At 36.1% G+C, this 13,823-nt stretch overlaps 1 protein-coding gene across 1 annotated transcript in view; it reads left to right on the plus strand.

The window, feature by feature from the left end:
- The window catches only part of LOC134673238 (neural cell adhesion molecule 2-like), a 448,161-nt gene that overhangs the window by 375,874 nt on the left and 58,464 nt on the right, over positions 1-13,823 (plus strand). The gene's annotated exons all lie outside the window — the stretch shown is intronic.

Genomic DNA, 13,823 nt, shown 5'->3' on the forward strand with positions numbered 1-13,823 from the left:
TAATATTCAATCGCGCATAGTTTTTATGTAACTTTAGATCTTTTTATACTGGTTATTCTGTAGCGATAGGAACACAGAAAAACAAACAGCTTTACTCGCCATTAAGTTTATAGTTCCACCATGTGCCAAGCGACGCTCGTCAAAATCTATGGAGCGGCGATGGCCCGATTCCAAACCGATATTCTAGCGACATTATTAATTTAAAGAGAATTTTACCTTTCTGGTTTTGAAAGTTTACTCAGAGGCCAATTCGAACGTACACTCAGATTGATATCTGAAGGATGTCACTTAGTTATCGTGCGATAAGTATGAGTGAATTTGTTTTCTCATGTTGACTGGTAGAATTGACATCCATTTGAAAGATATGTCCCTAACTTTACAGGTTAGTGTTATCTTGGCGTTGGTGTCGTGAAAAGTTTTGTGTTTCACTCGGTAGCAGAATTTGTTTAATCTTAGTGCCTTGAAACCCTCGCTTGAAACACTCTCAAAACTCCACTTTTTGAACCTCTCGCATTAGCGCAAGAGGTAAAATAACAACTTTTTCCTCTTGTAGCACAAATAACTATTTACACACACTTTACTTTATCGCTACAGATTTCTTTTCGTTTAGCTTAACTACGCAAGACATAATGCGAAGAGGCCCGTATATTTTTGCTAATAGATCAACGCAACTACATATTATGACAAGTGACAATGATAAACTGTGACACGTTGTCGCTATGTCGCGTCTCGTTTATCGCTTCTTTTTCGGGGTTTCTTTTTCATGTGAATGTTAATATTTAGTTTATAAAAATGACGGAATAAAAAACACTAGGAATAAAAATGGGGATTGTTCGCAATTTAAATTGGAATTATTTAACTGAAGCGGTATCTTTAAATAAATAAATAAACTGAAATCAATTTTATTATTTACTTATTGCGCCCATAGTGCGAGGTTAAAATGATGCCTTACACCCGAGTTAAACAATCTACTTTTCATTTTGAATACAAGGAAAGTAAAATAGTATTTTTTAAATTGATGGTCAATTAACCAATCAATTAACCATTTAGGTAAAAGTACTGTTATATTATATATGAAATGGAAATTAAATTATATCGGAATGAAAATCTTATAATAAGTTTTATTTTTAACAAGACAACAAAAATTTTGTTGCTTATCGTAAAAAAATCGAACTTGGATATTAAAATGCTCTAGTGCACAAACGTATCACTTTCTGCACACTTTTTAGAACAACAATGACCCTCTTTCAGAGCATGAGAAATGAATACATATGCAGGGTTTCCACAACGCTGATCGGCATTCTGCTACATTTCAGCGACGCGCCGCTCCACCTTTAGGTATTCGTGCTAAATTGGAAGAAAACTGGGACGCGGGTGACAGCTGACGTCCCTAGACAATATGCAAAATATTCGCTTATTTCGTGTTCACCCGAGTTTAGATGTGGATATGTACCTACGTCTGCGAAACACGGAGGTTCACATGTTCTGTGTATGTTGTAAATGTGTGTACTGATCGATTTGCAAAGCTGATGTGAATAAAATGAACGATACGTGTGACATACACTATTCAGTCTTTGTATTCTTTAGGTACTAAGTGTCGTAGTCAACTAGGTAGTATATATAGTTACTCTTCATAATATTTTGTAATATTTCGCGATTGGATGTCATTCTAGGTTACTTGTGGCATACATAAAGTGTTTATGTCTGCATTTGATCCTAGAATACCCTTTTTTTGTGAATTTTGAATTAGTTTATATACTTACATATTGATATTTCAACCAAGAACACTAAAAAAACCGCAAATTATTTTTGCATTCTGTTTTCATACCACATTTATCTTTGAATTTAGAAAATTTAAAATTGATACAAAAATATCTGAAACTGTACCAAGAACTGTAGCCTTTCTTGAGTTTTTGGTTCAGTTTGAGATATTTTAGCTAAGAGAAATATCAAGAAATATCAATATGTATTCAAACCTATAGCTAAGTAAATTAACTATTTCAAAATTCATAAAAAAAGGGTATTCTAGGATCAAATGCAGACATAAACAGTTTATGTATGCCACAAGTAACCTAGAATGAACAGGAAACCAAGAATAACGAACAGAAATGTATCTGTTAAATCAATGCGCGTAGCAAGCTGGAAGCCGGAAACAAGCCTCTTTCCGCACAACCGTTCCGCCTTTAATGTAGAATAATTTACCGCACTTGATGATGCACACTGCAAAAAAATCGATTTTTGAGTGCCTGTGACATCGCTAGTCTTGTAAAATAAAATGATAAAGTTTTTTGTCCTTAGATTTATTTCTTAAACAAGTTTTTATAATATGATTTTATATGATTTAAATAAAATGTTCGTTTTATTATAATCGTGAATTATTATATAGTTATAGTCCCATATCGTGTTCACATTGACATTAAGTAAGTAAAATAAATATTGTTTTTTGACATGTTTTTGTACCATATATGTATGAATAAAGTTTATTTAAAATTTCGATAAAATGCAGATCATTTGTACCCTACATGACATATGTGTCTATGAAATCATTGACTAAATCGCAAATTGCAGTTACTCGAAATTACAGTCAGCCGCAGAAGTTGCGGATCATGTGTTCAAAATGATCTTGACGCGTCTTTATTGTTAAGAGAAGAGCCAAGTCGAGGTAACCAAACCTCGCCCGCTTAGCAACTTCTGTTGCTGACTGTACAGACCACAATTTAAAAAAAGCAAAGAGTTGTCAAGACTAGAATAACGAGCAGAAATGAAGCCAGCAAAAGAGTCGAGGCATTAAATCGATGCGCGCCGCTCCCGCTGGACGCCGGAAACCTGCTTATTTCCGCACTGGCATCGCGCCGATAATGTTGAATTAACCATACTTCAAGCTAAAACCGCTCCGGTTTTCGATGAACATGAAATAGTATTTTATACAATCGTGATATAATAGAGAGCTTTTCAGTCGAGTACCGTGTTTAGGCAACGAAGCTTGCTGAGTTGCCTAACTCAGGTACGAGATTGAAAAGCTTGATTATATCACTATTGTATACAATACTTTTTCTACGAGCCAACAAAAATAATACTTTAAACTAGTAGAATCATACAAACAAACCAAACCAAAAGTATACACAGCTAAGATACGCAAGCAGCCGCCTACCTACCTTCATACTGGTACGCGCCCACGCCGCCGCGCCCAGCGTGTTGGTCAATGACACCTTCTCGTAACTCATGAGGCCCTGGTACTTGCTCCGCACTAAGTTAATTTTTTAGACTATTTTCTCGATTTTGGCCACCGTAGCCTATGGAGACTAACAAGCAACACTAAGTGGTTTTCGTAGTCTATGGATGTTGCTATTTTAAGGGTGTCACATGCGCGTTTCTGACTTATGAACCAATTGTTTCTACTGTATAACCTAAAATAAATAATTAATTTGAGCTTTGGTTTTATGTATGTATGTATGTATTTACTTTATTGTACATAGAAATATAAACACGAGAAACACAGTTACAGAGTCAATTAAATACAACAAAGGCGAACTTATCCCTGAATGGGATCTCTTCCAGTTAACCTTTGAGGAAATGAGTAGAACAGAAGTAACGATGAATGACAAACAAAAGCAAAAGTGTACAATCCCTAAAATAAATAAAATGCACGTTTTGAATACACATTACTCCAAATATACATAAATAGAAATATAACAATACAAGAGCACATATACATATAATATATATAGGTATAAATAAAACTAAATAAATACTCAACATATAATATAAATAGATATATAGATATTAATTCGAACCAGAAAAGTAAAGGAAATGAAATATAATTATAATATGTGAATGGTTTTGTTTCGTCCTGTTGATCGCGGAGAGCTGTGATTGGTCAATTTAATTATAGTTGACTAAACTGTATCGTAATGAATATTATAGTTGAGTTGGGAGCCCATACATTAAAAATACCCAATTGAAGTTTGGTATAAGAAATCTTAATTCAAGAATTATAGTCGACGAGTAGGAAAAAGCGTTTATTGGTTACAAGATTATGGTTAAAATCTCCAAGTAAGTAATGAATAGCTTATGACATGGTTGCGTTTTAATATAGGTAGTATTAATTGAACTAATTAGGTAGGTAGTTTTCATTTCTTCAATCATGCATACACTTAGAAATCAATTTTTAAAAAGGAAAACATAAATCACGATTAGGAAAACACAGACACTCGATTACGCGATATCAATTGACTGAGATTTAAACGTAGATAGATGCACATTATATTCTTTTGAAAAAATTCAAAAATGCATTTTTAAATCCAGAACTTGGCGATTCTACCAAACTTACCAAATTAAAAAATGTATCTACAGTCGCCATCAGACTAATCGGAGCGGCCAAGGCGCTCACAAATATCTAAACACGCCTCTGTAGTCAGGCGTTAGAGTGCTTGTTCACGGGTTCCGTCTATTTGGCATAACTTCCGTGACCCGAAACGCATCTGGCATAACCTATTTCGCAGAAATGTATGTCGACGAATGTTAAATTTGCAGAAAGTTACAGTTTGTATAATATGCAATATGCCAAATGTTTGCAAGTCCGAATCTTAAATAGACTACTATTATTTTGACCGATTTTTGATACGAATAATTTTATTTTGCGTTTGTTTAAATGTTCGAAATGTGATTTGCATAATCTGTTTAGCATAATAGGATTTAGGCGAATATTTACATCGCAGAAAACGTATTTCGATTCTTTCTATTTGGTATAAATTGTATGATCTAAAACGCATCTGTCATAAGCTACATTTAGCAGAATGGCACATAGCATTAGCGCCTGCGCTTTGCTACGCAAGGGCGAAGGGGCTGCTATGCCCGTAGCGCCGGAGCATATGCGGAGCCCAACAAAAAAACTGTTGCTAGAAAAGTGGGTTAGGTTAGGTTAGAACTGCGACCCCACGGAAACAATCTATTGCCAGAAAAGTGGGTTAGGTTAAGTTAGATCTGCGACCCCACGAAAACAAACTGTTGCCAGAAAAGTGGGTTAGGTTAGGTTAGAACTGCAACCCCACGAAAACAAACTGTTGCCAGAAAAGTGGGTTAGGTTAGGTTAGAACTGCGACCCCACGAAAACAAACTGTTGCCAGAAAAGTGGGTTAGGTTAGGTTAGAACTGCGACCCCACGAAATCCAACTGTTGCCAGAAAAGTTGGTTAGGTTAGGTTAGAACTGCGATCCCACGAAAACAAACTGTTGCCAGAAAAGTGGGTTAGGTTAGGTTAGAACTGCGACCCCCAAGAAAACGAACTGTTGCCAGAAAAGTGGGTTAGGTCAAGTTAGAACTGCGACCCCGTGAAAACAAACTGTTGCCAAAAAAGTGGGTTAGGTTAGGTTAGAACTGCGACCCCACGAAAACAAACTGTTGCCAGAAAAGTGGGTTAGGTTAGGTTAGAACTGCGACCCCCAAGAAAACGAACTGTTGCCAGAAAAGTGGGTTAGGTTAAGTTAGAACTGCGACCCCATGAAAACAAACTGTTGTTATTCGGCGAAATGAAATTATGAGAAATAATAGTTGCGAGTTGCGGAACATTCGGCGAATTAATTTCAGCCAAAAAATATTGGGCCTACAACATATATGATTCTCGCAAGTATGCAAAACATTTCTATGCCATAAGATTTTATGCTTGTAGTACATTATGCTTAATGGCGAATTATGCTAATAAATTATTACAAATAAAATTATGCGAAATGAAACAGATACCAGGTCTCGATTCGGACATTAAAACTATGCCAAAAGACACTTCGATCAATAAAAATTATGCGTAGAGCACGTATGCGCAACAATCCAGTACCAAGTGAGTTTATGCTAACAGTATATTATGCCTAAAGTTATTATGCACAATAGAATTATTACAAAAAAAAATTATGCCAAAGATAGGGGAACCCTTGTTCACATATTTTCGAGCACCTCTTGGCCGCTCCGATATATCTGATGCCGACTGTACCTACTCGTACTTCTATTTTAATGGAATTTATTTATTTTTATTTTTTATTTAAATAATATTATCAGAGACAATTCACACCCAATAAATCATCAATTGATATCATTGATATACGTAAAATTGATATTAATAAACATACCTTCAATTGAATAATTTGTGTTAAATAAATAAATGCTGTTTATAAAAAGCTTTGTTGTATTCCAATTACTTGAATATATTCGGCAGGATGCCAAAGTTAATAGAATTCAGCAAAAACACCATTTATGAAAACAACCGTAAACTGACTCTATTAACCCAAGCATTTTTCGTATTTCTTCCAGTCATAGCGCCGAACAAAAATGCCTCAACAAAAACGAGGGGCTAAAAATACGGAGCGAAATATACTATAACAACATGGATATTGGAAATTGCACGTTGTTTACTTCGTACTTCATAGTACATACACACACTGCAAAGATGTATGTAACTCCGTATAAGATAAATAAAGTCTAAGAAAAAAACGTGCCTCGGAAATCAAGAAAAAGTCAATCTCGAATAGATGGCGCCATTACCTTTGGCCTATTCACGGCTAGATGGCGTTGACGACACCGTTTGATATTTATTTAACTATTTTAACACATATCAGTGAAAGAACATGGGTCAGTATGTAACAATAAAAATTAAAAATAATTTATCCTTTTACATATTTTGATTAATCTATACATTTTCTATTTTATTTTAAGTTTTAATCGTGTATCGATATATGGCATTACTATGGCAATAGCCCTCTATACTATCTATTCTCTTTGTACTAAGTAAAGAATACCAGTCTGTTGATATAGTGTTTGATATCTATAATAAGATCTCTGCAGTTATTTAAATCGTGAACTGTGTTTGAACATCTTTATGATGTAGCTAAACAAACAAGAATATAGAATAGATAATTTGTAAGGTTTCGTCCACACTAAAATTAAAAGACCATACACAAATAACAATAGACAAAAGACTAAATAGAGATTAAGATGTAAACAGACGAACAGACCCTTGGTATGTAAAGGGACCCACTGATTAACAGACCGCCGGACGGTATCGGCCTGTCAGTTAGAACAAAATTTTGACAGTTCCAAACAACTGATACCGTCTGGCGGACTGTTAATCAGTCGGCCCCTTAATAGTAGTTTCAGTTTATTTATTCAAGAACAATTTACATCGTGTTTGAATATTCAATATACATATATACAATTATGATTAACCTAGTGAACAAAACAAAAACGCATGCAAGACATACATGATTATTCAATAAATAAATTCTATTATGACATTAAACGTTTCAACAAACAACCACAGCAAATTCATAATAAAGTAAGAAAATAAATCAATAATAATCAATTAAGTATATAAGTTTATGTCAGCAACAATAAATAATAAGTGTTACATTAAAAATCACTAATGTCATAACAGCATTTTTCTAACAAATATACTTTTAACTTATCTCTAAAAGTTGCGGCGCATTTTAAAACTTTAAAATCTGTAGGCATCTTGTTAAACAATCTGACCGCTTGAACTCTGGCGCTGTGTTCTACAACCTCCAGTCTCGGAGCTAATTTTGGAGTCAAGTTCTTAGTCCTAGAGGCTTCCCGCAACACCATTTCGGATTCCGTTTCATAACGATTTCGATGCTTGATAACATCCGTTAAAAGAACTAGTATGTAGAGGCTAGGTACAGTAAGTATTCTCAGACTCTTAAAGTGTTCTCTACAACTTCCCCATGGAGGAAGCCTAGTGATAGCACGTATAGCATCTTTTTGGGCCACGAAAGCGCGATTTATGTTGTATCTGTAGCTATTGCCCCAAAGTTTTATACTGTAGCGGAGTTTGGATTCTACAAGAGCAAAGTACACCATCCTAAGTTGTTCAACAGTCAATTCATCCCTAAGGCTGCGAATAGCATAACAAGCAGAACTAATTGAGTTTTCAATACTGTTTAATTCATCCTTCCAGTTTAATAGTGCATCTAAGTGAATATACCCAATATTTTTGTGCTATCTACGGGTTGAATGAGGTTGCCATTTATATGAACACTTAGAGTCTCCTTATTTCTAGCTGTAGTTTTAAATAGCATAGCATAAGTCTTTGAGCTGTTTAATATCAAACTATTTGCCTGTAGCCATGTTTGACATGCTGTTAGCGCTAAATTGACCTTAAGGTTTAGATCAGCAATAGTTGGGCTCGACAAGACTGCACTTGTGTCGTCAGCAAAAACGACCAATTTTAATCCTGGAATTTCTTTACTAAGATAAGAAATAAAATCGTTTAAATATAAAACAAAAAATATGGGTCCCAACACAGATCCCTGAGGAACGCCTCTTGTTATGTTGACGCATTTTGACCTATGTGTGACCTCAATAGAACTTTCCTGAACCTCCCTAACCTCTACAAACTGTTTTCGGTTCCGTAAATACGACATGCACAAATTTAATTCATTTCCCCTGATGCCATAAAATTCTAGTTTATTCAATAAGATGTCATGGTCAATAGTGTCAAACGCAGATTTCAAATCAAGAAACACACCAGCGACCCTTAACTTTTCATTTAAGTTATCAGTAATATCCCCTATTAAGGTATCTATGGCCTCAGAAGTACCAATACCTTTTTGATAGGCAAATTGTCTTAAATTAATGATATTATTATTGAATAAGTGTGCCGTAAGTCTTTTTTTTATTATCTTTTCAAAAATTTTGGATAAAGTCGGTAATAAGGAAATAGGTCTATAATTTTTAGGATCCGTTCGCGAACCTTTCTTATATAAAGGAATAATTTTTGCAATTTTCAGCTGCTCGGGAAAAATACCCTGGTCAATACAATTATTATAAAAACATGAAAGTGGTTGAGCTAACTGATCAATATTATCTTTGATGATGGTTATAGGTACATCGTCATAACCACTAGAATTTTTATTTTTCATGGCTTTGACAATTAACTTAATTTCAGATGATGAAGTACGCCTTATTACCATATTATTTTGTACTCTTTTGGAATTCGATTCTAGTAAGGAAAAAGCTAGGGCAGGGTCACCAGTTATTTGAAAATTTGCGGAATCAAAATTGTTGGAAAAAATATCGGCTATATCCGCACCATTGCTTACTAATAATTGATCTATTTTAAGTAAAAGTTTGTTATTACTGTGGACTCTATTCTTATTTGTACGTTTGTTTACTACTTCCCAGATGCTTTTAGCAGAGTTATTTGCCTGTATAATTTGGTTTTGTACTGTTAACTTCCTTGCAGTCTTGAGAACCCTTTTGAATATTTTAATATACACTTTGCGATAGCTAATTAAACTTTGATCATTGTGAACATTATCTACTGATAATAGCACACGTTTCATTTTGCTTGCTACCTTGATTCCCTTTGTTATCCACTTAATTTTGTTAGTTTTATGTAAATTCATTTTTTTCTTTACCTTTTTAAAGCTTTTTTGAAATATAGCAGTAAATGTTTTAAGGAACCCATTAATGCCTAAAATATCCAAATTTTCTTTTTTAATATAATTTTTGTAAAGTTCCTGATTCTTTTTGTTAAAAACTCTACGATGTACAAAAATGGCTTTTTCCTTGTTGTTAACGTGCTTATTATTATTAACTACAAAGCCAGTTTCTATACCTGCATGCCCATCTGACAGACCATTATGATCCACTAAAGTCCATGACACACACTCCTCAGGTAAATTTGTCAGGATATTGTCTATGCACGATTCAGATTCATTGCGCTTAAACGTCACTTTGTTGTGAACAAGATGCCTAAAGTTATATGATCGCAAAAGTTTAATGAACATATTTTTTCTCTTATCATCTTTTAACATATTTACGTTAAAGTCTCCGCAGATAATACATTTTTTGTCAAGGAAGTACTGTAGTAGCTGTTCTAACTTCTCCATAAAAATGTCAAATTTTTTGTCATTTTGGTAACAGCAACATATACATATATTAGTTTCTAAATCCCTAACCCCACAAATTTCAAAACACTCTACTCTAGACATTTTTTTACACTCTAATAAAAGTTCCGTCTTCCTAGCCTTTTCAGCCAGTATCAATGTACCACCCCTTTTTTTCTTGGCTCTGGAAAACATACAGACTATTTCGTAATCATTAAAAACCACACAATCGGCTTCACTACTGTTTAAAAAGTGCTCGCAAAAACATACAAAGTGCGGTTTTTTATCTAAACAGTTCAAATACAATTCTACCATATCTTGCTTTGATTTTATACCACAAATGTTTTGTAGAAAGACATTTAAAGATGTTGTTTCTAATTGCTGACTATTGGACAATGAAACCTTGCTATCTATGTTGACATTTCCCAGCTCACTATTTGTGGGTGCAGATGTATAGGTACACAGATCAAGTACAGAGGTGTCACTATTTGCGAGTATATTATGGACGAAAAAACAAGGGATCCTTCTGTCCTAAGTTCTCACTTATTACGCTATTATTTATAGGAGAAGTTTGCAGAGTGACTTTTGAAACATCGACATTTTGAAAGCTTAATATCCATTCTGATGAATGGTTTGAACCCCAGAATGGTTTGAACTCCGTAGCTGAGAATTTTTCCAGTTCCCAGTGAAAACTGATCTAGGGTTAGGTTTCGGTTCGAGTCATATAGGTAGCCATAACCATGATTATGCATATCATGCCCCAGTTTATTATTAAATGATTCGACTCGTGAATTATAAACAGGAGCACCACAAATATAAGTCGGCAAAACCATGATTATGTTGGTGTTATTCATGCTCTTTAACTTATTATGTATAACATTTACCAACACATCATAATTTTGGGTAGTATGAAAGTCTGACTCGCCAATCATGATAATGCAAAAGTCTGTTTTAGAATAACTGGCCAGTTTCACATCTATGTCTTTTAATAGTATTTCTATTCCGACATTGGGCTTTAAATAATGGCAGTACTCAAAATCCTCATAAAATCTCACTGATGCCATATTACGTAATACATTACACCGTTTACTGCTAGATATAATACATAATTTATTTTTTATTTTCTTGCACTTGGAGGCTTTAGTAGGACCTCTAGGGGATTCGTTCGTATTTTGGTTCACGTTCAAGGCCTCAGGGGTGGGTTGATTCCTGCTGCAGGAGCCAGTTCTTGTTCCAAGCTCGCAATGACTCGATTAAGACGAATTATTTCCTCCTTACAGTTACAAAGGTCAATTTTTAATTTTGCTATGATACTTTCCATCTCTAAAGTTTTTACTGAAAAATCTGAACGTTGTCCAAGGTTACTCCTTCCAATAGGACTAGCTATATTCGATATCCGGCTCATACGGGCTCCTTTCGTTGACGAGGGTGACGTATTGCACAATTTTTTTAAAGTGTTTAATTCTAACGTCAATTTGGTAATGTGACGCGTTAGTTCATTTCTTTCGATAATTGTGTTCTGTAATTCGTTGTCCGTACTCGCCAGATCAATTTTCAGTTTTTCTATTTTACCTTGTAACTCAGCAATTATACTGGTATCATTACTTAATTCGAAACTTTTAGATACATCGTCATCCAAAGGTAGATAGTTATCTGGAAAGCGCTCTTCAATTTCCGATATTAATTCCATAGATTTAGATCTTGTACGTGATACTTCCTGGCTCTTAGCTACGCTTATGTCAACGAAGATGACTTCCTTCTCCTCAGTTTGCTCTTCCGCAACAGATGAAGAACTGGACGCCGGTGACTTATATAGTTCATCCGTTAGGACTGACGCCGCAAGTAAAGAGCTTGAAGAGCTTGACGCCGATGCTTCCACTACTGGGGATGATGCCTGTGACTTGTTATTTTCCCCCTCTTCCCTCTCAGTCAGGTCTTGCCCCACAGATAAGGGACTTGACGCCGATGCTGCCAGTGCTGCCCCTTCTGCCGATGTTGTCGTTGGCTCGTTAGTTTCTCCTTGTCTTTTCCCAGTCGACTCTTGCGCCGCGGGTGAAAAACTAGGCGCTGGCGACATGTATACGTCGTCCGTCAGGTCAAACGCCGCGGGTAAATAGCATGACACCGATGCCTCCACTACTGGGGATGCTGTCAGTGACTTGTCATCTTTGCTCTCTACCTTCACAGTCTGATCTTTTCCCACAGACAAGGAAGTAGACACCGACGTTGCCGATGCTGACGGTGCTGCCCCTTCTGCCAATGCGATCGTTGGCTCTTTAGTTTCTCCTTGTCCTTTCTCAGTCGACTCTTGCGCCGCTGGTGAAGGACTCGGCGCTGGCGACTTGTGTACATCGTCCGTCAGGTCAAACGCCGCGGGTGAGAAACTTGACACCGATGCTTCCACTACTGGAGATGCGGTCGGTGACTTGTTATCTTCGATCTCTTCCCTCTCAGTCTGATCTTTCTCCACAGATAAGGTAGCAAACGCCAATGCTGCCGGTGCTGTCGGTGGCTTGCTAGTTACTTCTTGTTTTTTCCCAGTCGACTCTTGCGCAGCGGGTGAATAACTCGACGGCGGTGCTGCCGATGACTTTAATGCTTTTTTCCTTATTGTGACATTCTGTTCTTCGGTGCTCCTTATCGGAATATATTGTTTAGTTATAGCTTGGATTGGTGAGTTAGTTCCATGCAGACACCATTGGCATTTCCATTTTTTCTTACTTTCCACGGACATTAGTCGGATTAATTTTTCGGATCTTCCAGAACATTTTGTGTCAAACACCTCATATCAGTATCAATAGATATCAGTAGATGTCGCTGTAATCAAGATGTGCAAACGTAAACACTGTGATGGTACGAGTTATGACAGCTAGCCGTGGGTTCAAAGTTCAATCAATTTTAAATATAAAAACGGTCACTGTTTTATTGTTTTGTCGGATATCTTTGTCACTTCTTTGTTTTTTCTTTGACAGGTTACAGTTTTAAGGTACTTTACCACGCACAGTCCTTGTTTATTACCACTTATACTAAATTTACTTGTAAACACATAAATATATCCGTAAGGTATTTAGTTGTAAGTTTACACCACTTAATTGTCAAACTGCACTGAGATAACATTTTCACAGTCGTCAATTATAGTTTATCACATGTCAAGTCTACTTTTACTCGATTCAGATACAATTATTTAATTTTAAACATATAAAAACACGGAGCTTATTGTTTTCGTGACGCGAGCGCCATCTATCCCTAGTGTGGCTAGAAAACCGTTTGTTACACGTTCCCTGCTGAGGTTTTTCTAGGGACTTTAGTCTAGGGTTTTCAAAAAATAACTGTTACCTATGTTTTTAAAAGGTCGGCAACGTGTATGTGACACGACTGAAGTTTCAAGCATCCTCTATTCCAATATCCATACGCTAAGATGATCGATTACCACCAGGCGAGTGGAATGCTTGTTTGCCAGCAACGTGATACATAAAGAGAGTCTTTCAGAAAATTATTCGCATTTAGTTTTCAGAGGTCTATCTTCCAAACATTGAAAATTTATAAAACACATGGAAACAATATAGCTAAAACAGTAAATCGCCACGCAGCCGGACCGGATAAGTGGGGCGGCCGGATGTCCGCCCGCGTCTTGCCCGGATGCAATGAACCAGCAAGCGCACTGGATTGCCCGCTGCCCGGGTCCGGTTAATGCACACAAGAGTGGAAAATAGTACATCGGGCATCGGTACTTTTCTTATCTTACACCAAAGACATATGTAACTTCGTATAAGATGAATAAAGTCTAAGGAAAAAACGTGCCTCGGAAAACAAGAAAAAGTCATTCTCGGATAGATGTCGCACACACCTTTAGCCTATTCTCGGCTAGATGGCGTGACGACACCGTTTCATATTTAACAATTTTAACACAATTTTAACAATAGATATGAG

Source organism: Cydia fagiglandana, chromosome 18 (genome assembly GCF_963556715.1).
Source record: "Cydia fagiglandana chromosome 18, ilCydFagi1.1, whole genome shotgun sequence".
NCBI classification, from domain to species: domain Eukaryota; kingdom Metazoa; phylum Arthropoda; class Insecta; order Lepidoptera; family Tortricidae; genus Cydia; species Cydia fagiglandana.